This window comes from Somniosus microcephalus, chromosome 27, assembly GCF_052327205.1.
Source record: "Somniosus microcephalus isolate GS21.2 chromosome 27, FLI_Smic_1.0, whole genome shotgun sequence".
Classification (NCBI taxonomy): Eukaryota; Metazoa; Chordata; class Chondrichthyes; order Squaliformes; family Somniosidae; genus Somniosus; species Somniosus microcephalus.
In genome coordinates, this window is record NC_141013.1 from 25,534,475 (window position 1) to 25,560,436 (window position 25,962).

General features: G+C 45.2%; 1 protein-coding gene across 4 annotated transcripts in view; it reads left to right on the forward strand.

The window, feature by feature from the left end:
* nedd4a (NEDD4 E3 ubiquitin protein ligase a) overlaps positions 1–25,962 on the forward strand; it is a 137,423-nt gene that overhangs the window by 56,328 nt on the left and 55,133 nt on the right. The window contains exon 1 of one of the 4 annotated variants that reach the window (XM_085968763.1): positions 15,101–15,427. The exons of the other annotated variants lie outside the window; for them this stretch is intronic. The gene's annotated coding sequence lies outside the window, so the exon portion shown is untranslated. Of the gene's footprint in view, positions 1–15,100; positions 15,428–25,962 lie in introns of those variants that run through there. 4 annotated transcript variants of the gene reach the window in all.

The window sequence follows — 25,962 nt, forward strand, 5'->3', positions numbered from 1 at the left end:
AATTATAGGCCAGACGAATAGTGAGGTCAGACAGAGAGTTCATCTTATAAACAAATGGAATGCAGAGACCGGCAACGTATTTAGAAGATTGTAAAGAACCTGAAAATTGAGCCAGTGGCTTGAAGAATGGGCTTAACGAGCGGCAATATCATAAAGATTAACGTCGGCATTTATAGCTTGGTTACATTCCAGGTTAATAATTAACATGAAGCTGTGTCATACCCAAATAAAGAGGGAAACTAAGCTGTTTATGCCCATTCCTGCAGTTCACTGCCACTTTCCCCCTGAGTCTTGATTCACTTGGTATTACTTGCCTCTGAGTCACAGGTTGTGGGATCAAGCCCAGTCCCAGACTTCAGCACATGATCCTAATCGCAGGACTGCATCGTCAGACAGTGCTGTCTTTGGGGGAGATGTTAAACTTGTCTGCTCAAGTGTCCTGGCCAACATTCCTCCCAAACCAACACCAGCAAAAATATATCATCAGGTCATTCCTTTGTTTGCTTTGTGCAAGCTGGGTATTGTGCCGACATAACAGTGACTGCACTTCAATAGTAATCCGAAATAACAACAGAAAATGCTGGAAAAAACTCAGCAGGTCAGGCAACATCCGTGGAGAGAAATTTGAGTTGACGTTTCGGGTCGAACCCTCCTTCAAAACTGGAAAGAAAAGAAAAGAAATTGAAGGCAGGGCTGCGATTGGACAAAAGAAGTGAAAGAAACAAGAGCTAGACGAGATGGTAATAGGCTGAGATTAGGTGTAAAGTGTACTGGCAGGGCAAGAGATAGCTGCCAGGTGTGAGAGTGAAACAAAAGGAAAGGGGCGGGGGGGGGGGAAAAGGAGTGGAAAAATTACAAGAAAAAATGTGTAATAGGGGCCGAGGTTATGATCTGAAATTGTTGAACTCGATATTGAGTCCGGAAGGCTGCAGAGTGCCTAATCGGAAGATGAGGTGCTGTTCCTCGAGTTTACGTTGAGCTTCCGTGGAACAATACAAGAGGCCAAGGACGGTGAGGTCCGAGTGGGAATGGAGCGGTGAATTAAAATGACAGGCGACCGGAAGCTCGGGGTCACCCTTACGGACTGAACGGAGGTGTTCCGCAGCTATCTCTTGCACTGCCAGTACACTTTACACCTAATCTCAGCCTATTACCATCTCGTCTAGCTCTTTTGTTTCTTTCATTTCTTTTGTCCGATCGCAGCCCTGCCTTCGATCTATTTTCTTTTCTTTCCAGTTTTGAAGAAGGGTTCGACCCGAAACGTCAACTCAAATTTCTCACCACGGATGTTGCCTGACCTGCTGAGTTTTTCCAGCATTTTCTGTTATTTCGCATTTCCAACATCTGCAGTATTTTGCATTCAATAGTAATCAGTTGCTTATAAAAACACTTTGGGATGGCTTGAGGGTGTGATGAGGCGCCTTCTAAATATTTGTCTTTCCCATCCCTTTTCTTTTTCCCCTTTTCCCTTCCTTTCTCACAGGGCTCCCTGACCCCCACCCCCCATGCCGCCTTATGGGAGAAACCAGCCTAATGTCAGTCAGTTGGGGGTAACGTCAACATTTGATCCCAGGAAACCCCATAGAATTTCACAACATGCACGTGGCGCTGTCCAGATTGCTCATCGTGATTTTGCAAGACAACTTCTATGATTGCAGGACTCTGTTTATGAACAGCTGGGGTGCCTCCATTAGCTTGTGTAACTCAGTAGGACGATGTGATCCCGCACACCACTATTCAAACTTAAAACATAACAAATTGTGAATGTATACATTTAAAAAAAATGTTTTTCAAAACGAAATTGCCATCTACAATGAAACTAGCAGATATTCTGTTGTTTTGGGCATGTGTCCAGAATGGGGCTCAGCTGATGGTTGCTGTAGTTGGCACAGTATTGTTGGTGGAATGTGACTGCAGCATGATATTTGGAACGAGGAGGAAACATGTCGCCACTAAAGCAACACTGGAGATAAGTTGAGGGTAGACTTAAATAGTAGTTGGATTCACGAAGCCATGTAGTTGGCAGATGAACTGAAGGGGAATGCTGTTGAACCTGATGTGCTTAATTTACTACATATTCCCTTGACAGCTGATGTACTGGCATTTTGGTGTTCGTGGAAAAAGATTAGGCGTTTATCATGGAGAAGTAAATTTGCCTGAATGTAACTCGAAGGTTGAAAACGCCAAGTATCATATAGTAGTTTGGAGTGTAGATATTTGAAACTTGACCAGTAACTCCAGATTTTTGTTGCAGATTGTTTGACATCTGTAAAATGCCTATATCCATTGGAGACTAATTTTGCATTCATTTAGCGCAAGCCCCATAGGGTGGACGTAATGACTGAATTCAGTGTAAGAGCATGTTGTAAAATGCTACAGTCTGGCCTGTCTAGCCCAGAGAACATAAATTAAATGTGGTCCAATGCCTAACTTACCACTTAGGTATTTGCAGTTGTCTTTTGAGAACCGTTGTAGCTTTTCGACCCCTGGAAACAAATCTGAGAATTAATGAGGCAACACAGATGAAGCCCGTGAATTTGAAAACTACATACTCAAATCATGTGAACATTAGAACCACTCTTGAGTGTTTTAATAAAATTGCAGAGGTGCACTTGTCCCAAACATTTATGATTATGAATAAAGGAAATCATGATTTTAAAAATGCTGATTTTAAAAAGAACAACTTGGGCGAACATAGAACGTAAAAACTTAAGAAATAAGAGTGGAATGGGCCCCTTGAGCCTGCTCCACCATTCAATAAGATCATGGCTGATCTTGGGCTCAAAGCCACTTCCCTGCCTGCTCCCCATAACCCTTCACTCCCTTATCTTGCAAAAATCTGTCTCCACCTTAAATGTATTTAATGACCCAGCCACCAGAGCTCTCTGGGGCAGAGAATTCCACAGATTTATGACCCTGTGAGAGAAGAAATTCCTCCTCATCTCAGTTCTAAAAGGGCGACCCTTTATTCTGAAACTATGCCTCCGAGTTCTAGATTTCCCCACAAGGGGAAACATCCTCTCTGCATCTTATCTTGTCGAGCCCCCTCAGTATCTTTTATATGTTTCAATAAGATCACCTCTCATTCTTCTAAATTCCAATAAGTATAGGCCCAGCCTGCTCAACCTTTCTTCAGAAGTCAACCGTGAACATGTGCCCATTTGTGAATCCAACTACTATTTAAGTCTACCCCCAACTTATCTCCAGTGTTGCTTTAGGGGTGAAATGTTTCCTCCTTGTTCCAAATATTATACTGCTGCTGAATTTTAAAATGTTCCACATTCTTGAATTGTATTTTCATATTTGTCAAAAAAAATTCCAGCATATAATTTTTTGAAAGACGATGTCTATTTTGCAAATTGGAGTAAGCGTTTCATTGGCTACACATAGTGAAGCCTTGATTGGAACCTGTGATCTTGCTGGGATATAGTTGTGCTATGTTTGTGCGTTTGGAAGCTGTCATTGGGTACTGTGCTGCTTTATGTGAAATCCCTCCCTGTTCCATTGCTTTTATTCAGAATATTAACTACAGTGAAAGGCTGTAGGAGTAAACTATTCACTGAAGGTTGCAGAAGTGTCTTAGTGTTTATTGTGCCTGATGGCAGAGGTGGCTTTTGCAGACTTGAAGAATGTAGGTTCTTGTGGAAAGAACTTTTCTGGTTCAGCTTAATTACAGTAAATTACACCACCACAAACTCTGTTCCCTCGACACCGACACCACCCTTCTCCCTGGCTACTGTCTGAGGCTGAACCAGACCGTTCACAACCTGGTGTCCTATTTAACCCCGAGCTGAGCTTCCAACCCCAAACCCTTATCCATGCCTTTTGTTACCCCGGGACGCAACTATTCCAATGCTCTCCTGGCTGCTCTCCCACCTTGCACCCTTCGTAAACCTGAGCTCATCCAAAACACTGCTGCCCGTATCCTAACTCGCACCAAGTCCCGTTCACCTATTCCCCCTGTGCTCGCTGACTTGCATTGGCTCCCAGTCCAGCACCGCCTCGATTTTAAAAACTCTTCTCCTTGTTTCAAGTCCCTCCATGGCCTCGCCCCTCCCTATCTCAGTAACTTCCTCCAGCCTTACAGCCCTCCCGAGATCTCTGCGCTCCTCTAATTCTGGTGTCTTGCGTGTCCCTGATTTTTATCACTCTACCATTGGTGGCCGTGCCTCCAACTGCCTAGGCTCTAAGCTCTGGAATTCTCACCCTAAACCTCTTCGCCTCGCGACCTCTCTCTCCCCTTAAAACCCACCTCTTTGACCAAGCTTTTGGTCACCTATCCTAATATTTCCTTATGTGGCTCAGTGTACAATTTTGTCCGATAGCACTCCTGTGAAGTGCCACTGGGTGTTTTACTGCGCTAAAGATCCTATATAAATGCAAGTTGTTGTTGACGTGGAATGACCCCTTTTTGCGCAGATTTCAGGTAATTAATCCCAGTCCAAATCGAAACCTATAAATTATGGTTTGCTGAACTCTATGGATAGATCATAAATAGACTATGAATGATTTGAGTTTTCAGAATTCATCTATTTTATATGGAAAATTAAAATTCATTTAGTTTTGAGTAAGTTAACAGTTTTTTTTGCAACATTCCAAGCTTTATTCATTCCCTTTGTAAATGTCTAAGTTGTGCCAGCTCATCTTTTTCCCTTCACATTTGGTTAGCTTGATGTCAAAGATTTAACCATCTGTTATATATTTAAGGGTTGGAGTAGAAGTCTGCTATTGCTTCAAATATCTGACCTTTAATATCCTTTGCATTGATTATTAATGGGATATATATCTAATACGTAAATATACTAACTAATCTTTACAGTAAAATATATCTCTAACACATTCTAATCAGTCCTACACACTTATCAGTAGAGCATCTAAAATATGTGGCAGAGCTTCTTGTCCACAAAGCCTCGCTTTGTTTTTGTCACGCTTTTTTCCCCATTACAACTTCCAGTGTCCACAATTATAATGGTGCTGCCACTGTAATTACACATTCCTCCGCCCCCCCCCCCCCCCCACCCCAGCCAATGGTGATGCTGTAGTGCCTCAGTTTTGTGTCTTCTAGGGGGGAATTTTAACCTAAAAGAATGGGTGGGTTTGGAGCGTGGGGGTAGTTAAATTGTTAAAAATGGGATTCCCAATATGAACCCGCCCACTTCCGCTTTTAACGGGGGTGGGGGGGCAACCCGCTGCCAGGAGGTGGGACGCCAATTTAAATATTATAATGAGGCTGGAAGTCTCTCTTTTTAATCCTTCATTTTGTTTATAACTCTTATCAGGACGGGTTTTACACCCTTCGTAAAACCCGGCAGTTATAGCAAGGCGAAGACTGCTGGATCCAGGAGGTAAGTGCCTCGGAGACCCCCGCACGAGGCATCCGATTGCCTTCACGGATCCGATTCTCTCGCCCCCCCCCCCCCCCCCCCCACGATCCTCTGGTGGCCGAAATGCTCTTCCTATCCTGTGCACCTTGTTCAAAGTATGAAAAACCAATTTGCTCAATTTTAGCTTCTTCAGGGGATGTCTGGCCATCTCCACCTAGGTAGTCTTGTGAATTTTTATTTTTATGGAAATGCTTTTATCTGATTCCGGTCAAATATTAACTCAATTTCTCTAAATCATTGCAATGATGTAACTTCTTTCGTCCCCTTCAGTCTCTGCCGGCCACACAATCAGCAAATGAAAGTACAGTCCTGGCCCACTGGGGGAATTGAGAGTCGAGCTGGCACTTGGCTGGGACGAGGGAAACCAAGAGCGTTCACTGCTTAGGGTACAAGAGCATCCGATCATTCATACTACAGGGGTGCCTGCAGTGGCGCTCTTACCATTGGAGCAGGTGCTGCAGCTCTCTCTCTCTCTCTCTCTCTCTCTCTCTCTCTCTCTCCCTCCCTCCCTCCCTCCCTCCCTCCCTCCCTCCCTCCCTCCTCCCTCTTCCTCCCTCCTCCCTCTTCCTCCCTCCTTCCTTCCTCCCTCCTTCCTTCCTCCCTCCTTCCTTCCTCCCTCCTTCCTTCCTCCCTCCTTCCTTCCTCCCTCCCTCCTTCCTTCCTCCCTCCTTCCTTCCTCCCTCCTTCCTTCCTCCCTCCTTCCTTCCTCCCTCCTTCCTTCCTCCCTCCTTCCTTCCTCCCTCCTTCCTTCCTCCCTCCTTCCTTCCTCCCTCCTCCCCTCCTCCCTCCCCTCCTTCCTCCCCTCCTTCCTCCCCTCCTTCCTCCCCTCCTTCCTCCCCTCCTTCCTCCCCTCCTTCCTCCCCTCCTCCCTCCCCTCCTCCCTCCTTCCTCCCTCCTTCCTCCCTCCTTCCTCCCTCCTTCCTCCCTCCTTCCTCCCTCCTTCCTTCCTCCCTCCCTCCTTCCTCCCTCCTTCCTCCCTCCCTCCCTCCTCCCTCCCCCTCCCTCCTTCCTTCCTCCCTCCTTCCTCCCTCCTTCCTCCCTCCTTCCTCCTTCCTCCCTCTCTCCCTTCCTCCCTCTCTCCCTTCCTCCCTCTCTCCCTTCCTCCCTCTCTCCCTTCCTCCCTCTCTCCCTCTCCCCCTCCCTCTCCCTCCCTCTCACATATTATAGTGGTGAACGGTTGTTTTTCGGACTGGAGGAAGGTATACAGTGGTGTTCCCCAGGTGCTGAGACCACTACTTTTCTTGATATATATTAATGACTTGGGAGTACAGGGCACAATTTCAAAATTTGCAGATGACACAAAACTTGGAAGTATAGTGAAGAGTGAGGAGGACAGGGATAGACTTCAAGAGGACATAGACAAGTTGGTGGAATGGGCGGACACGTGGCAGATGAAATTTAATGCAGAAAAGTGCGAGGTGATACATTTTGGTAGGAAGAGCGAGGAGAGGCACCATAAACTAAAGGGTGCAATCCTTGAGTGGGTGCATGAACAGAGAGACCTGGGGTACATGTGCACAAATCATTGAAGGTGGCAGGGCCGGTTGCGAAAGCGGTTGAAAAAGCATACAGGATCCTGGGCTTTATAAATAAAGGCACAGGGTACAAAAGCAAGGAAGTTATGATGAACCTGTATAAAACACTGGTTTGGCATCAACTGGAATACTGTGTCCAATTCTGGGCACCGCACTTTGGGAAGGATGTGAAGGCCTTAGGGAGGGTGCAGAAAATAATTACGAGAATGGTTCCCGGGATGAGGGACTTCAGTTATCTGGATAGACTGGAGAAGCTGGGGTTGTTCTCCCTAGAGTAGAGAAGATTGAGAGGAGATTTGATAGAGGTGCTCAAAATCATGAGGGGTCTGGACAGAGTCGATAGAGAGAAACTGTTCCCATTGGCGGAAGGGTCGAGAACCAGAGGACACAGATTTAAGGTGTGTGGCAGAAGATCCAAAGGCGACATGGGAAAAAACTTTTTTACGCAGCAAGTGGTTAGGATCCGGAATGTGCTGCCTGAGCGGGTGGTGGAGGCAGATTCAATCGTGGCCTTCAAAAGGGAATTGGATAAGGAACTGAGGGAAAAATATTTGCAGGGCTACGGGGAAAGGGTGGAGGTGTGGAACTAGCTGAAGTGCTCTTGCAGAGAGCTGGCACTGGCTTGATGGGCTGAATGGCCTCCTACTGTGCTGTTATGATTCTATATCTAATGGGACCTGTTATATGTCAGGCACAAAACCAAAAGAAAATGGGTTGTGAATAATTAATTAAATGTAGACTCTGAAGAGATAAGTGTCCTCTTTTCCGATAGCAAAATACTGCAGATGTTGGAAATCCGAAATAACAACAGAAAATGCTGGAAAAACTCAGCAGGTCAGGCAACATCTGTGGAGAGAAATTTGAGTTGACGTTTCGGGTCGAACCCTTCTTCAAAACTGGAAAGAAAAGAAACTAGATCGAAGGCAGGGCTGCGATCGGACAAAAGAATAAAAGAAACAAAAGAAGTAAAAGAGATTAGAAGCTAGACGAGATGGTAATAGGCTGAGATTGGGTGTAAAGTGTACTGGCAGGGCAAGAGATAGCTGCCAGGTGTGAGAGAGAAACAAAAGGAAAGGGGGGGGGGGGGGTGGGGGAAAGGAGTGGAAAAATTACAAGAAAAAATGAAATCGGGGCCGAGCTTATGATCTGAAATTGTTGAACTCGATATTGAGTCCAGAAGGCTGCAGAGTGCCTAATCGGAAGATGAGGTGCTGTTCCTCGAGTTTACGTTGAGCTTCCGTGGAACAATACAAGAGGCCAAGGACGGTGAGGTCCGAGTGGGAATGGAGCGGTGAATTAAAATGACAGGCGACCGGAAGCTCGGGGTCACCCTTACGGACTGAACGGAGGTGTTCCGCAAAGCGGTCACCCAATCTGCGTTTGGTCTCCCCAATGTAGAGGAGACCGCATCGTGAGCAGCGAATACAGTATACTAGATTGCGAGAAGTACAAGTAAATCGCTGTTTCACCTGGAAGGGGTGTTTGGGGCCCTGGACAGTGGGAAGCGGGGAGGTATAGGGGCAGGTGTTACATCTCCTCCGCTTGCACGGGAAGGTGCAAGGGGAAGGGCTGTTTGGGGTGATAGAGGAGTGGACTAGGGTGTCTCGGAGGGAGCGGTCCCTGCGGAATGCTGAAAGGGGAGGGGAGGGGAAGATACGTTTGGTGGTGGGATCACTTTGGAGGTAGCGGAAATGCCGGAGGATGATCCGTTGAATGTGGAGGCTGGTGGGGTGAAAGGTGAGGACAAGGGGAACCCTATTGTGGTTCCGGGAGGGAGGGGCAGGGGTGAGGGCAGAAGTGCGGGAGATAGAACTGACACGGTCGAGGGCAGTGTCAACCACGGTAGAGGGGAATCCTCGGTTGCGGAAAAAGGAAGACATGTCTGAAGCACTGGTGTGGAAGGTGGCATCGTCGGAGCAGATACGGCGGAGACGGAGAAACTGGGAGAATGGAATAGAGTCCTTACAGGAAGTGGGGTGGGAGGAAGTGTAGTCCAGGTAGCTGTGGGAGTCAGTGGGCTTGTAGTGAATATTGGTCGATAACCTATCCCCAGAGATGGAGATGGAGAAGTCGAGGAAGGGAAGGGAAGAGTCAGAGATGGACCATGTGAAGGTGAGGGAAGGGTGGAAATTGGAGGCAAAGTGAATGAAATTGTCAAGTTCGGGGCGAGAGCAGGAAACGGCACCGATACAGTCATCAATGTATCGGAAAAAGAGGTGAGGGAGGGGACCTGAGTAGGACTGGAACAAAGATTGTTCCACATAGCCCACGAAAAGGCAGGCATAGCTAGGACCCATGCGGGTACCCATGGCAACACCTTTGATTTGGAGGAAATGAGTGGAGTTAAAGGAGAAGTTGTTCAATGTGAGAACAAGTTCAGCCAGGCGGAGGAGGGTGGTGGTGGATGGGGACTGGTCGGGCCTCTGTTCAAGGAAGAAGCGGAGCTTTTTGTCCTCTTTTTGTCTTGCGTAAAGTTAAAAAAATGTAAGATGAAAGCAATTTAAAAAGTGTGTGTTTTGTTTGGAAAAGACTTGAAGTGTAACTCTAGTTAAAAGTCTTGTTTAAACAATCAATTCTATGAGCTTTCTGGTCATGGAATGAAGAATTGTAAGGCACTGGTTAGAACCAACACTTCCTTAAAATAAAGAAAAAATGTGCAGTTATATAGTGCTCCCAATTCCTTGGGACATCCCATCCCAAAGCACGTTAGAGCCAATGAATTGCTTTTTGAAGTGTAATCACTGTTGTAATGTAGGCAAATATGGCACAGCAAGGTCCCACAAACAGCACTGAGGTAAATGACCAGATACTTAGCTTTAGTAGGAAGTCACACAACACCAGGTTATAGTCCAACAGCTTTATTTGAAATCACAAGCTTTCGGAGCGCTGCTCCTTCATCAGGTGAAGTCCTACATTTGTCCACCCCAGTCCAACACCGGCATCGCCACATCATTAGTTTTAGTGGTCTTGGTTGAGGGATAAAAGTTGGCCAGGATACCAAGAAAACTCCCCAGCTCATCATCTTCAAATAGTGCCATGGGATTGTTCTATGTCCACCTAACCAGGCAAACTGGCCTCAGTTTAACATCTCATCAACAAAGACAGCACCTCCAACTTAATAGCGTTTCCTCAGTACTGCACTGGAGTGTCAGCCTAGATTCTGTGCTCAAGATTCTGGAGCTGGGCTCGAACCCACAATCTTCTGACTAAGGCTCACACTTCAGAGCAGTGACTTAGCAGCCATAGAAATGATCATTTCCATTGACTGTTCAACTAAATAGAGAAAAGTACGACCTCATTTGTTAGGCTATGGCAAGTTAAATTTAAGTAGGCAGAGAGTTTGTATTTGTAAAATTTTGAAACAATACCAGTTGGAAACATTTTTAATTTCTGTTTTCACTGGAGTTGAAAAGCTGATATTTGTACAATAAAGAATAAATAAACTTGCATTTATATAGTGCCTTTCACATCCTTAGGATGCTCCAAAGTGCTTCACAGCTAATGAATTTAAGAAAGAAAGACTTGCATTTATATAGTTCCTTTCACGACCACCTCAAAGCGCTTTACAGCCAATTAAGTACTTTTTGAAGTGATGTCACTGTTGTAATGTGGGAAACACGGCAGCCAATTGCGCACAGCAAGGTCCCACAAACAGCAATGTGATGATGACCAGATAATCTGTTTTTGTTATGTTGGTCGGGGGGTAAATATTGGCCAGGACACCGGGGAGAACTCCCCTGCTCTTCTTCGAAATAGTGCCATGGGATCTTTTACGTCCACCTGAGAGAGCAGACGGGGCCTTGATTTAACGTCTCATCCGAAAGTTGGCACCTCCGACTGGACTCCAGCCTAGCTTTATGTGCTCAAGTCCCTGGAGTGAACTTGAACCCACAACCTTGTGACTCAGAGGCAAGTGTGCTACCAACTGAGCCACAGCTGACACACATTACTTTTGAAGTGTTGCCAGTCTTATGTCGGCAAGCTGTTATGTGGCAGCCATTTTGTGCAAAGCAAGATCCTACAAAAACAATGAGAAGAACGACCAGTTGATGTGTAATAGATGATGTTGGTTGAGGGATAATTGTCGGACAGGAGTTCCCCTGCCATTCGAATGGCAATAGGGGATCTTTTACGTCCACCGGAATAGGTAGACGGGGCCTCTGTGACGTCTAAAATAATGGTACCTCTGACAGTGCAGCACTCCCTAAGTACTGCGGTCAAGTTTCAACCTAGGTTAAGTGCTCAAGTTCTAGATACGGGCTTGAACCCCCAACCTGACTGAGGTGCGAGTGCCATCACTGATCCAAACTGACACCGATGATCTAGCTTTCTGTGCTTGCATTTTTGCTAAGAGTTTCACATTCCCACCTTAAAGTCCCTTTTAGTTAGCTGTTATGGTTGGAAAAGCTCGTGGCTTCCTACCACAGCAGTGTTCGTGAGTGGGGAGAGAAAGATGCCAATGACAAATGCAGAGCCTAATTGCTCTCAGTGGGTGGAAAGGAAAGTCTTGAATGTATTATAAAAAGTTACTGGAAGCAGGCAGATTCCACCCCCCCCCCCCCCCCGCCCCAGAAACCCTGCTCCCAGCAGGCAGTGTATTGTGGGCAGGTAGCCCATGATATTGATGGGTGGAAAATGATGGTCTGCACATCTGCCATTTCAAACTATGAGCTCCCTGCGAGTGCAGAATGAGCCCAATGTCAATCAAACCCCCGTAGTGTGACAGTCCTAGAATGATGCAGCACATTTAAACAAATCTTAGTTAAGTCGTCTTTCATAATGGTACTTTTGCAAATAGAAATGTGAGCTTCCTCGGCTTCATGCAGCAGCCACCATTTTTCGAAATAAAATGCCGGTAACATTTTTAATTGTTCGGTTCCACAAAAAAATGGATTCTTGTGCAAGAGAAACCAATTTGTGTGTGTTACTACATTTCCCTATTTTGTAGCAGCTAAGTCCGTTCATTTAGAAATGCAAATGGATCATGTTGTCTTCACTTATGATTAATTAAAATGAGCTTGCACACTCTGGAGGCAACTTGCATCCGGTTTTACTACAATTGTAGAATTTCTCTCCTGCTGCTCAATGCTTTGATAAGAAATGAATGATACTGTACAGGGAAATAGCGTATAGTAGTTAGACTAGAAGAAGGTGGCAATTCTTTGAGTACCTTATCATTCTCCGGTTACTTTTTGATCCTGGGCGGTACAGACTGACTAAACTTTCCAGATTTCTTTCATTCAAAATCCTGTTCAAGACAAGAATGTAGATAAATGTTTGAATTGGCAATTCCCTTTTCGATTTTCCTTTTTAAATTTCCCAAGACCAAACATGATTAAAATCAGAGTATTTCATGGAATGCAAGCTTTCAGGCTGCAGTTTGCGCAATGGTTTGTTTGGAGCTGCATTTCTTTGATGTTGTGGGTTCGGGAAATTAAGTGCCTCGGGACGTTTTCCTGCATTCAAGGCATGATATAAATGTAAGTGGTTTTCTGCGCGAGGGATGGAAGAACTGAGTCAGAGGTGAAGGAGTGCACCTCACCATTGAGTCCGTTAGCACTGGGCATGGTACCAAGAGGGAATTGCATTAGCCACCAGACATGGGGAGGAACTGAACTGGAGGAAGAGGTGTCCAATCTGCCGAAACTTATGTCAGCAGGTGCTGACTAAGCCCCTGAAATGCTGGCTGTGTTGGCAGATATGACAACTATTGATGAGTGTCACGCCTCTCTCTGCAGCTACTTTGCACCAAAACTAAACTCGAGCAGTGCTCGAATTGCATTCACTGAATTGCATGCTGTCAAGATTGAAGAATTAAATTATAATCCCTTCTTCGCTATATATGCTGTGTGTATAAAAGCACTGTGCACTACACGTAGTGAAGCAGCGGTACTCCTACAGCCTGACTCCACTTCAGTAATGGCATCTGTGGAAATCCTATGGGTTGCAGTGTTTTGTAGTTGTGGTGTGTGCTTCCCAGTATACAGGAAGGGTTGCCCATAGTATGAAAACGTTCTGCCAAATTGGAGACACTTCAGGCATTCCAGGCAGCCTTAGCCGTTCAAAAACAAGTACATGGAGTACAACACTCTCATTAGACATTGGCTTCGGTCTGGTCATCAAAATAAGGGGGCACTCTCGTTAAAAGTTCAAAGCAAACCCCATAGTGGTGGAGGTTTTTGTTTGACATCTAAAGTTTTTTTTTGAACAGATATATTGTACATAAAACAGCAGCAAATGCTAGCCTTCCTCGTGAAAACAAATATTAGATGCTTTCAACAGTTAAACATTTAAATAGTGAGTTTAGAAATTGCATTTATAGCCATGTAATTACTGCCAGTATTTTAAATGCAAATTGGATTATCATCGCCCAGATGAAATTGCTCGCTGGCCCCCAAGGCAAAACGGGTCCAGCAATGCAACACAGATCTTGCACCTCAATGTGGGTCTGAAAGAATCAAAGCACATGCCAAACACACTGGATAGCAAAGAAGCTTTATAAAGTATGCTCATTGTAAAAAAAAAAGAAAATTCTCTGAGCAACTTGAAGCTACAAGGTGTCTGTCGGAGTGATTCTGCAGAACCATGAAAAATCTATTGTTGCAAAGTGAGGTCCTTTATGTTTCCTACATTACAACTTCAAAACTACCTAATTGGCTTTAAAGCGCTTTGGGATGTCCTGAAGTCATGAAAGGTGCTGTGTAAATGCACAATCTTTCTTTATGCAGCAGTTACCTGAAACTGGCAAGATTGCAAAGCGAACAGTTTTTAAAATACAAAGTTACTCCTCTGCACAAAGCACCCCCGCCCCCCACACGACCCTAGTTTAAACCAAAGGAATTTGCAAGAAAATAAAGCATCTACTCAAGAAACAAAACCTACAATTAAACCGAATAATAGAAAACGGAGTTAGCAAAGGGATTCCGTGTATGAATCCCCAAACCTGCCCCGGTCTAGCCGCACAACCCTCCACACACACACACACACACACACACACACACACACACACACACACACACACACCAGCTGAAGATGAAGAAAAAGTGCTGATAAACTAAAATAAAAGCAAAGATGTTCTGTTTGCACTCTGGCACATCCACTTTCTAGATCGAAACTGCAGCAGCTCTTTAAGGAGTCTGCACTCTTAGCATAGTTCCCCAAATTACTAAAAGCAGTTATTGTTTGAAACTGACTGCTATATATCTATCTATCTCTTTTTACCATTAGACTAGTCAAGTATCTCCAACTGTTAGACTTGCATGCACCCATGCAAAGTACACTGTGGGCAAGGACGAGCTGACCGTTTTCAACAGATGGCGATTTTTAAATGAAGATCTGTGGTATTGAAATTGAGGGTATTGCTGGTGAACTTTGATACTAGCAGTTTCGGGAGCAATGAGACTAAAATTCGGCCCAATGTCTAGCTGTTAATCTGTGCTATGCTTTGATTGCGGGGGGCTTGCTTAAACTGCTCCAATAGGTTTGTAGCATAGTTTGAGCAGAAGAGGGCTGCGCAGTTAAATTGCACTGAGGTCCGCATTGCTAGGATTCACTATAATTTTGCATAATATTTACTTATTGCAGTCGGTTAGTACATTATTTCACCTGAGACCAGGGGTTTGAATCCAGCATGGCTGGTGAGATGAAAGTTTCCATTCTGCTGTGTCTAATTACAATGTATTCACAGCACAGAAACTGGCCATTCGGCCCATCTGGTCTATGCCAGTGTTTCTGCTCCGCATGAGCCTCCTCCCACCTCTCTTCATCTAACCCCAACAACATATCCTTCTATTCCTTTCTACCTCATGTGCTTATCCAGCTTCCCCTTAAATACATCTATACTATTTGCCTCAACTACTCCTTGTGGCAGCGAGTTCCACATTCTAACCACTCTCTGGGTTGAGAAGTTTCTCCTGAATTCCCTATTGGGTTTATTAGTGACTATGTTATATTTCTGGCCCCTAGTTCAGGTCTCGCCGGCAAGTGGAAACATCTTCTCTATGTTTACCCTATCAAACCCTTTCATAATCTTGAACACCTCTGTCAGGTCACCCCTCAGTCTTCTCTTTTCGAGAGAAAGAGCCCCAGCCTGTTCAATCTTTCCTGATAGATAGATAGATATATAGCAGTCAGTTTCAAACAATAACTGCTTTTAGTAATTTGGGGAACTTTGCTAAGTGTGCAGACTCCTTAAAGAGCTGCTGCAGTTTCGATTTAAGTTCTGTCTAGCCTCAGTTCTGCTATCATTCCAGTAAATCATTTTTTTTACCTTCTCCAGTGCCTCTATATCCTTTTTATAATAGGGAGACCAGAACCATTCACTTTTGTTTTGATGCAGTGACTGGGTGCTCATCAATGTAAAAGTGGCAGTGTAACTCGGCAAATGACACCGTGCACTAAAACCCTGAGGTGTGAGACTGCCTCCAGGGTCCTGGTTGATTTCAGCTTGCTGAGTGGAGGACGGCTTCAGCCTTACGGGTCGAATGTGGAACAAGTATCTTGTGATGGGTAGGTTCCTGCACGTCTTGTAATCCTGCTGCACATGCTCAACTATTCTATCAAGGATCGGTGGTAATTCAAGGCAACTTTTGACATTTCAGTAACCTTTTTTTCCCCCAAAACCAGTGATGTGGAGATGAGCCAAGAAGTAAATGAATAAAGTCCTCTGCCAAACGCGCTTGTATAACTTCTGCAGATATATGCTCAAGCCACAGTGTAGACCATTGTAGCACTGAACAAAAGTACTGTTTGGTTTCTATTTTGCCAGGATCCTTCAAGTGGTGAAGTTGGAATGCAATGTGGCTACAGATTTATTTTTGAGACTACAGGTGGTTGCAGCTATGAAAGAATGGCTTGTCAAAGCTTGATGCATTTTTGCAAGTGTTAAGAGTAGGTTGTGGTGTAGATCCAACCCTGTCCAGCAGGGTGAAACACTCCAAGCGTTAGTATTTAATCTGCTCTGTCGCAAAATGACCTTTATTCATGCAAATGCATTTTTAGTGAGCCTTTAGTAATAGAGATTCACGAATACAATCTTCAGTCTTGACAAAGGGTTTCGACCTGAAACATTGACTCTATTTCTCTCCATGGATGTTGCCTGGCCTGCTGAGTTTTTCCAGCATTTTCTGTTATTTCGGATTTCCAGCATCTGCAGTATTTTGCTATCGTACTGGTGTTTGGTTCACTGCCCCACCTCTTCTAGGAATGCCTACCTTGAAGAAGCTCTGCTCTTCTCTTTGACGGGATCTCCGTTTGGCTCTTCAACCTTGTTCATCTTCATTACTTTCAGTTTCCCTTCTCTTCACCTCTTTTGTTCTCTCCCAGCGCCCAAACTGGCCTTTCCTGTGCTTCTTCAGTCTTGACAAAGGGTTTCGACCTGAAACGTTGACTCTATTTCTCTCTCCATGGATGTTGCCTGGCCTGCTGAGTTTTTCCAGCGTTTTCTGTTGTTATTTCACTAATACAATGATTGATATGACTCCAAATGTTTGTCGGCTGGCTCTTTGCGCGCATGTTTTAATGGCTGGCCAAAGTTACTCAGTTTTGTAGAGATGTATGATATTAGTGTTATCAATACTTAAGTATGTATTTTATGTTTGCAGCAATGTTTGATCAACAACTTGTATTTATATAGCGCCTTTAATGTAGTGAAACGTCCCAAGGTGCTTCGCAGGAGCCTTCATTTTCAAAAAAGAATGGAAGCTATTGCATTACTGGCCACTTCGATGAATTCAGTCAATAAAATATATTTGACCATCCTGATTTCTAAATGTCTTCACCGGTTACAGGTTAGCGCTGACAAATTTTACATAAGAACATAAGAAATAGGAGCAGGAGTAGGCCAATCGGCCCCTCGAGCCTGCTCCGCCATTCAATAAGATTATGGCTGACCTGATCCTGACCGCCAATCCACTATCACAGAACCATCTCCTGAATCTAACAGAATTAGACACACGAAATAGGAGCAGGATCAGGCTACACGGCCCCTGGGCCCGCTCCGCTACCCACAGGGCCATGACCGATCCGAACCTAGACTCATGTCCAAATTCCTGCCCGCTCCCCGTAACCCTTTACTTCTAGGAAACTGTCTCTTTCTGTTTTAAATTTATGTAATGATGTAGCTTCGACAGCTTTTTGGGGCAGCATATTCCATGGACCTACCACCCTCTGAGTGAAGTAGTTCCTCCTCATCTCAGTTTTGAAAGAGCAGCCCCTTATTCTAAGACTATGCCCCCTAGTTCTAGTTTCACCCATCATCGGGAACATCCTCCCCGCATCCACCCGATCCAACCCCTTCACAATCTTATATGTTTCAATAAGATCGCCTCTCATTCTTCTGAACTCCAATGAGTAGAGTCCCAATCTACTCAACCTCTCCTCATATGTCCATCCCCTCATCCCCGGGATTAACCGAGTGAACCTTCTTTGTACTGACTCGAGAGCAAGTATGTCTTTTCTTAAGCGTGGACACCAAAACTGTATGCAGTATTCCAGGTGCGGTCTCACCAATACCTTGTACAACTGAAGCAATACCTCCCTATTTTTATATTCTATCCCCCTAGCAATGAAAGCCAACATTCCATTGGCCTTCTTAATCACTTGCTGCACCTGCATACTAACCTTTTGAGTTTCGTGCACCAGGACCCCCAGATCCCTTTGTACTTCAGAACTTTCCAGTTTCCTGCCATTAAGATAATAACTTGCTCTACGATTTTTCCTGCCAAAGTGCATAACCTCACACTTTCCAGTATTGTATTCCATCTGCCAAATCTCTGCCCACTTACTTAGCCTGTCTATGTCCCCTTGCAGGTTTTTTATGTCCTCCTCACTCACTACTTTCCCTCCCATCTTAGTATCATCTGCAAACTTTGATATGTTACACTCGGTCCCCTCCTCCAAATCGTTAATATAGATTGTAAAGAGTTGGGGACCCAGCACTGACCCCTGCGGAACACCACTAGTTACTGATTGCCAGTCTGAGAATGAACCATTTATCCCAACTCTCTGCCTTCTGTTTCTCTCTCTCTCTCCACGGATGTTGCCTGGCCTGCCGAGTTTTTCCAGCATTTTCTGTTGTTATTTCACTAATACAATGATTGATATGACTACAAATGTTTGTCGGCTGGCTCTTTGCGCGCATGTTTTAATGGCTGGCCAAAGTTACTCGGTTTTGTAGAGATGTTTGATATTAGTGTTATCAATACTTAAGTATGTATTTTATGTTTGCAGCAATGTTTGATCAACAACTTGTAATTATATAGCGCCTTTAATGTAGTGAAACTTCTCAAGGTGCTTCGCAGGAGCCTTCATTTTCAAAAAAGAATGGAAGCTATTGCATTACTGGCCACTTCGATGAATTCAGTCAATAAAATATATTTGACCATCCTGATTTCTAAATGTCTTCACCGGTTACAGGTTAGCGCTGACAAATTTTGTCTTTAATTCTATTCAGTCTCTCGTAGTCTTTGCCTTGGTAATGGGCTCGTGCACTTTCTCAAAAACCTTCGCCATTTGGCAGCATTCCTATGAATATACTCTGCAGTTTCGCTAAAATATGAAGTCCAAACAAAGTAAGAGTAATACACTGACACAAGACAAACATTGCCAGTGGAAAAATAAGTAACAATTTTTTTTTGCAATCGTGCTTTGAATCAGCAGCTCATTTGACTAACATTAAGGTTAAGACCATACTGCCCAGTAGTTTAATCAGTGTGCTAACTCTACAGCCCTAACGCTGCAGGTTTGAGTTCCAGGAATGCCTGTCCCTCAAACCTGTCAACAGTATATCTTCCCATATGTAGTGTTTGCTCGTTTTGAGGAAGGGGGTGGGGGGGGGCGGGTAGAGGAATGCTGACGTTGCCTCTGTACCTCTTGGCGACTAATTATAGCACGGCACTGGCAGGAGTAATGCAGACGACTGCCTGCAACAGCGCACCCTCCGGGCCGAAGGAGGGAGTGCAACGATTGAAAGAAAAGGGAGAAAGGACGGATGTAGTACTCTAAGCGCTTGGATGAGCTGTCCCAAGTGAGTGCGAAGAAACTTAAATAAAGTATAAAGAGCAGGAGAGAGAAAGTGGGAGATAGAGAGGGGAAAGGATCTAAGCTGCATGCTAACCCATCTGAAAATAAATTAGTCTGTGATGAAATAAAGAAAGGAGAAAAGGAAAGATTCTGTCCCTTTTCTACTTTGTGTAGTGTCCCTTTTTTAAAAAAAAAGCCTGTGAATGTTTCGACGCTAAACGCTGAGGCAAACAAGTAAAGGTTTGTCTAACAAAAGATTAAGTTTCAGCCTAAGATTTAATCTTGGAGTCGCGGTTGCGATGGTGAAATTTCCAAAGCAATTTGATTTGTTTAAATGTGAAAAAAACTAATTTTGCTCCAGTTATATTCAGTGTTTTTATAGTCATTTTGAAAAGGCATCTGAAGAAAGGACAATAAGAAATATGATAATTTACTGTTTTCTGCAAGCATGTGCTATTTTGTTTTTTTTATCTATTCTGTATTTAGTTAATAAAATATTGGTTTGAATTAAATTGGAATTATTAAAGTTAACTAACCTTTTCAATTGTGAAAACCCAACTGTCTTTTGATCGGGAAAGTTTTTTTAAAAATTTACGTGAAGTGACACAATTGTGTGCGTCTGACTATATTTGCTCCACCTTTTTACAAACCTGCAAAGGAGTTAACCCTTTCCACTGACAGCTGTTTAAGTTCACCAAACAACAACTTTAGTATTGTTGAATGAAATTTAGATACTGGGCATTATTAAATTGAAGTTTCTTAATTTGAAGTTAATATTTTCTGACAGTGACAGAAGGAAAATTATGATTTGACTAATTAACCCCTTTGGATTCTCTGCTTTCTTTTGTTATATGGAAGTTACATTGTAAACTAATTGCAGTATTTCTGTCTCAAATGTTAAAACACCATTATTTCACACGCTCTGGTAGTTCTCCAACTTGTAATAGTGTATTTGATATATGTACCCCGTGTAGTAAGACTTTGATGCATAAGCCAATTGTGTACTCATGCCTATGACTAACCAGCACTAACAAATTAATTGAGCACACTGAAAGAGAAGATCTGAAGCAACAAACAAGAGGAGACCCCAGGTGCGGCAGAACTGGATCCGGAACAGTGAATTGAACCTGTGTGAGGGGACCCCCTCAAAGGAGTGGACTTTAAGAAAGGGGGACATCTTCATTTCTGAGTCTCCCCACTAACTAATGCCCAAGTTGAGAAAGCAATAAGTAAATTAAGGGACCAGGAGTGGTGGGGAGTAGCCTATAATGCCAGCCAGCATCCCTGGGCACGAATTATATCAGCAGGCCTAGTGATTGCCCAGTGTCTGGTCTTAATAGTCCTTATTCTGATGTCTTGCTATTTGAAACGTCTGACCCTCCAATTGAATTTAAAGCTGGTACGATGTATGCAAAATTTGAGGTCAAAATAGAGTTTTCTCCCTCTCCAAGGTGGGGAGTATGTTAGAATCAGTGGTGTCCAAAATGTATATGGTTATGCGGATAAAGTTGTGACGCGACTAATGCTGTGTTTACATGATGGTTTTAGAACTTGAGACAAAAAGTCTCTTCAGACTGGTTACTGAGTTTGAAGAATGATGAATATCGAGGAGATATTTGTAATCCTTGTAATATTTGTAACCATTATCATTAAACCTGCTGATAAAGGTGGTGCTGTTGTTTGGCGAACCGACCTCTACCGTGCGGAAGCTGAACGCCAACTCTCCAATACCTCCTCCTACCTCTGCCTGGACCATGACCCCACTAGCAAACATCAAGCCATTGTTTCCAAGTGTGTCACTGACCTCATCTCCTCTGGAGATCTTCCCTCCATGGCCGCCAACCTCATAGTCCCCCAACCCCGCACAGCCCGCTTCTACCTCCTTCCCAAGATCCACAAACAGGACTGCCCTGGTAGACCCATCGTTTCAGCCTGTTCTTGCCCCACGGAACTTATCTCTTCCTATCTTGACTCTTATCTTTTCTCCCCTTGTCCAGTCTCTTCCCACCTACATCCGCGACTCTTCTGACGCCCTCCGCCACTTTAACAGTTTCCAGTTTCCTGGCCCCAACCGCCTCCTTTTCACCATGGACGTACAATCCCTCTACACTTCCATCCCCCACCAGGACGGCCTTCGGGCGCTCTGTTTCTTCCTTGAACAGAGGCCCAACCAGTCCCCATCCGCCACCACCCTCCTCCACCTGGCTGAACTTGTTCTCACATTGAACAACTTCTCCTTTGACTCCACTCACTGCCTCCAAATTAAAGGTGTTGTTATGGGAACCCGCATGGGCCCTAGCTATGCCTGCCTGTTCATGGGATATGTGGAACATTCTTTGTTCCAGTCCTACTCAGGTCCCCTCCCTCACCTCTTTTTCCGGTACATCGATGACTGTATTGGTGCCGTTTCCTGCTCTCGCCCTGAACTGGATAAGTTCATTCACTTCCAATTTCCACCCTGCCCTCATCTTCACATGGTCCATCTCCGACTCTTCCCTTCCCTTCCTTGACTTCTCCGTCTCCATTTCTGGCGATCGGCTTTCAACAAACATCCACTACAAGCCCACCGACTCCCACAGCTACCTGGACTACACTTCCTCCCACCCCCCCCTCCTGTAAGGACTCTATTCCATTCTCCCAGTTTCTCCGTCTCCGCCGCGTCTGTTCTGACGATGCCACCTTCCATACTAGTGCTTCTGACATGTCTTCCTTTTTCCTCAACCGAGGATTCCCCTCTACCGTGGTTGACACGGCCCTTGACCGTATCCGTTCTATTTCCCGCACTTCTGCTCTCACCCCTGCCCCTCCCTCCCAGAACCACGATAGGGTTCCCCTTGTCCTCACCTTTCACCCAACCAGCCTCCACATTCAACGGATCATCCTCCGCCATTTCCGCCACCTCCAACATGATCCCACCACCAAACATATCTTCCCCTCACCTCCCCTTTCAGCATTCCGAAGGGACCGCTCCCTCCGCGACACCCTGGTCCACTCCTCAATCACCCCCAACAGCCCTGCTCCTTCACCTGGCACCTTCCCGTGCAAGCGCAGGACATGCAACACATGCCCTTATACCTTCCCACTGTCCAGGGCCCCAAACACCCCTTCCAAGTGAAACAGCGATTTACTTGTACTTCTTGCAATTTAATATACTGTATTCGCTGCTTACGATGCGGTCTCCTCTACATTGGGAAGACCAAACACAGATTGGGCGACCGCTTTGCGGAACACCTCCGTTCAGTCCGTACGGGTGACCCTGAGCTTCCGGTTGCCTGTCACTTTAATTCACCGCTTCACTCCCACTCTGATCTCTCTGTCCTCGGGCTATTGCATTGTTCCAATGAAGCTCAACGTAATCTCGAGGAACAGCACCTCCTCTTTCGATTGGGCACTTTACAGCCTGCCGGACTCAACACTGAGTTCAACAATTTCAGATAATTATCCCTGCCCCCATTTTTCATGCAGTATGATTTTCGCCATTCCCATTTGCAACATTTTATCTTTCCTGCCTCTTACAAAAGTACAGGATGTTCTTTCTACTCCCCTCCTAACCCCCCCCCCCCCCCCCCCCTGTCTCTGCACCTGCTTAATATCTGTTACATTTCCAGTTCTGATGAAGGGTCCCAGACCTGAAACGTTAACTCTGTTTCTCTCTCCACGGATGCTGCCTGGCCTGCTGAGTATTTCCAGCATTTGCTGTTGTTATTTCTCTTCAGACTACTGTTAGAATAACTGGATAGATGGTTAGAATTTGTTTGTTTTGGTTCCCTGCAGAGGATTCTGTACTGTGACGGTCATAAATAATCTTGCTTTCAAGCTAGCTATCTGCTGTTCTCCAGTTAGGATTTCAACTTTGTTTATGTATCTCTAATTTGACCAATGCCTACATTTCTTCTATCAATTCTAATAACCTTCTATCGTACTAATAACCATGACTTGTACTCCAGAACTAGCCGCGCTTCTAGCCAAGCTGTTCCAGTACAGCTATAACACTGGCATCTATCCGACAATGTGGAAAACTGCCCAGGTATGCCCTGCTCATAAAAAGCAGGACAAATCCAATCTGGCCAATTACTGCCCCATCTCTCTTCTCGCAATCATCAGCAAAGTGATGGAAGGTGTCGTCGACAGTGCTCTCAAGCAGCACTTACTCACCAATAACCTACTCACTGATGCACAGTTTTGTTTGGGCCATGTCCACTCGGCTCCAGACCTCATAATTAAGTAGTCCATGCCCGCATGCAATAAGACCTGGACGACGTTCAGGCTTGGGCTGATAAGTGGCAGGTAACATTCGTGCCACAGAAGTGCCAGGCAATGACTATCTCCAACAAGCGAGAGTTTAACCACCTCCCCTTGACATTCAATGCCATTGCCATTGCCAAATCCCCCACTATCAACATCCTGGGGGGGGGGGTCACCATTAAACAGAAACTTAACTGGACCCACCACACAAATACTGTGGCAACAAGAGCAGGTCAGAGGCTGGGTATTCTGCGGCGAGTGTCTCACCTGACTCCCCAAAGCCTTTCCACCATCTACAAGGCACAAGTCAGGAGTGTGATGGAATACTCTCCACTTGCCTGGATGAGTGCAGCTCCAACAATACAAGAAGCTCAACACCATCCAGGACAAAGCAGCCCGCTTAATTGGCACCCCATCCACCACCTTAAACATTCACTCCCTCCACCACCGGCGCACAGTGGCTGCAGTGTGTACCATCTACAAGATGCACTGCAGCAACTCCCAAACCTGCGACCTCTTCCACCTAGAAGGACAAGGGCAGCAGGCGCATGGGAACACCACCACCTCCAAGTTCCCCTCCAAGTCACACACTAGCCTGACTTAGAAGTATATCGTCGATCCTTCATCGTCGCTGGGTCAAAATTCTGGAACTCTCTCCCTAACAGCACTGTGGGAGTACCTTCACCACACGGACTGCAGCGGTTCAAGAAGGCGGCTCACCACCACCTTCTCGAGGGCAACTAGGGATGGGCAATAAATGCTGGCCTTGCCAGCGACGCCCACATCCCAGGAATGAATAAAAAAATAAATAAATAACTGCGAAGATAATTAAAAGTTAATTGGTATAAAAGACATAGAATAAGAGGAATTTAAGGGAGTTAAGGTATCCATCTCAGGATGGAACAGTCTGTTAGATTAAAGGGAGATGGTTTGGATAACGGCAGAATGAGCAAGACAACACTGACGTGGGCCCCTTGATGACGAGGGTACGAGAGAAAGACTTGCATTTATATAGCGCCTTTTATGCCAATGAAGTACTTTTGAAGTGGATTCACTGTTGTAATGTAGGAAACGCAGCAGCCAATGACCAGATAATCTGTTTTAGTGATGTTGGTTGAGGGATAAGTATTGGCCAGGACACCGGGGAGAACTCCCCTGCTCTTCTTCAAAATAGTGCCATGGGATCTTTTACATCCACCTGAGAGAGCAGACGGGGCCTCGGATGTCTCGTCCGAAAGACGGCACTGCCGACAGTGTAGCGCTCCCTCAGCACTGCACTGAGTGTCAGCCTAGCTTTATGTGCTCACGTCCCTGGAGTGGGACTTGAACCCACAACCTTCTGACTCAGAGGTGAGTGTGCTACCCACTGAGCCACAGCTGACGTGGTCGGGCCTTGTACTTGCTGTGCCAGGGAGGATCGGGACAAAGAGAGATAAGATGAATTCCAATGGAGGAACCTTCAAAATGTACAAACAAGAAAGATAAATTGGCAAAGGACATGAGACCCCTTTGAGGGCTTTCACCTAAGAATTGAGACAAAGAATTCCAAGTGTCATTGGGCACTGAGATTTTTGGGGAACCTCTATAGGTTAAATGGCCTTCCCCACCCCTAAAAAGAGAATAAGGGAAAGACCTGAAAAGCCCTTAGCACAGATAGCGGAGGGGCGAGCCATACAAGAGTGGGGCTGGTCTAACACTCTCCCGGGAGTGGACTCAACCCATTCTTGGAGGTTCTAGACGAGAGGGAGAAAGGCCGTAAGCCAGAGAACTGTTTGTGCAAGCCAGCCGTCTGTCCGATTGGGACCGCTTTTGCTGTATAACTAGTGTGTTATATTCCGTCTTAAACTCTGATTAAACACAATGGCCCTGAAATTAGGATCGGGAGCTTGCCGCGCGTGCAAGCCCCAGATGTGCACTCACCCGGCGCGCCGACATCTGAAGCCCGGGCCTGCTTGCATTTCCTGTCACAGGCCCGGTTCAGATGTCGGCGCGATGTGCTTACCTGATCCAGCGGCGTAGTTAGTGCGATGTGCCGGCTGGGATCAGGTGAGCACTGTGCAGCCAATCAGGGGAGGGGAAACTTCATTCATGAGTTTGACAGTAAGAACTGTCAAACTCATGAAAAGTATGGGCTGCCAAAACACTACTTAAACTTTAAATAAAATTTTAAAAAACATCCCACTGATTATATTAACTATAAATAAGTTTAAAAAAATATTTTAAACAATCAAATTTTTGAAAAAAATAAATTTTTAAAAAATAGGGTCTAAAACTAAACTTACCTTACTGTAAATTCTTTAAAAATAATAAACCTGTGGGGAAAAAAAATTCTAAATTGTACTAAAAGACCACTTACCTGTAAAACTAAATACTTACGTCTGGTTTTTCCAGCGTAAAAACCGGAGGCCTTTACACTCGGGCAACTCTGGAGAAAAAAAAAGGAATTTCAGCGCGCACGCGCTGCCTGTGCAGTCGCACGCGTTCTGCCTCTTAACCCCTTGGGTCAGAGGACAGGAAATGCCGGTTTTCAGCGCATGCGCTGTGCATGCTGAAAACCGGCAATTCCTCCGGGCACACGCGTGAGTACCCCGTCCGTACTCGCGCGTTGTGACAGGAATTACTGGGCCAATATTCCCACCGTATTGGTTTGCAGTTGATCCTGATGATTTGGAAGAGATTGGTAATCTCTACAAGCTAACAGTGAAAGTACAGATCATCTCCAGGCCCTTGACCCCACTGCTGCTCTTGCCAAGTCAGACTTGTAAACAAACCCTTGG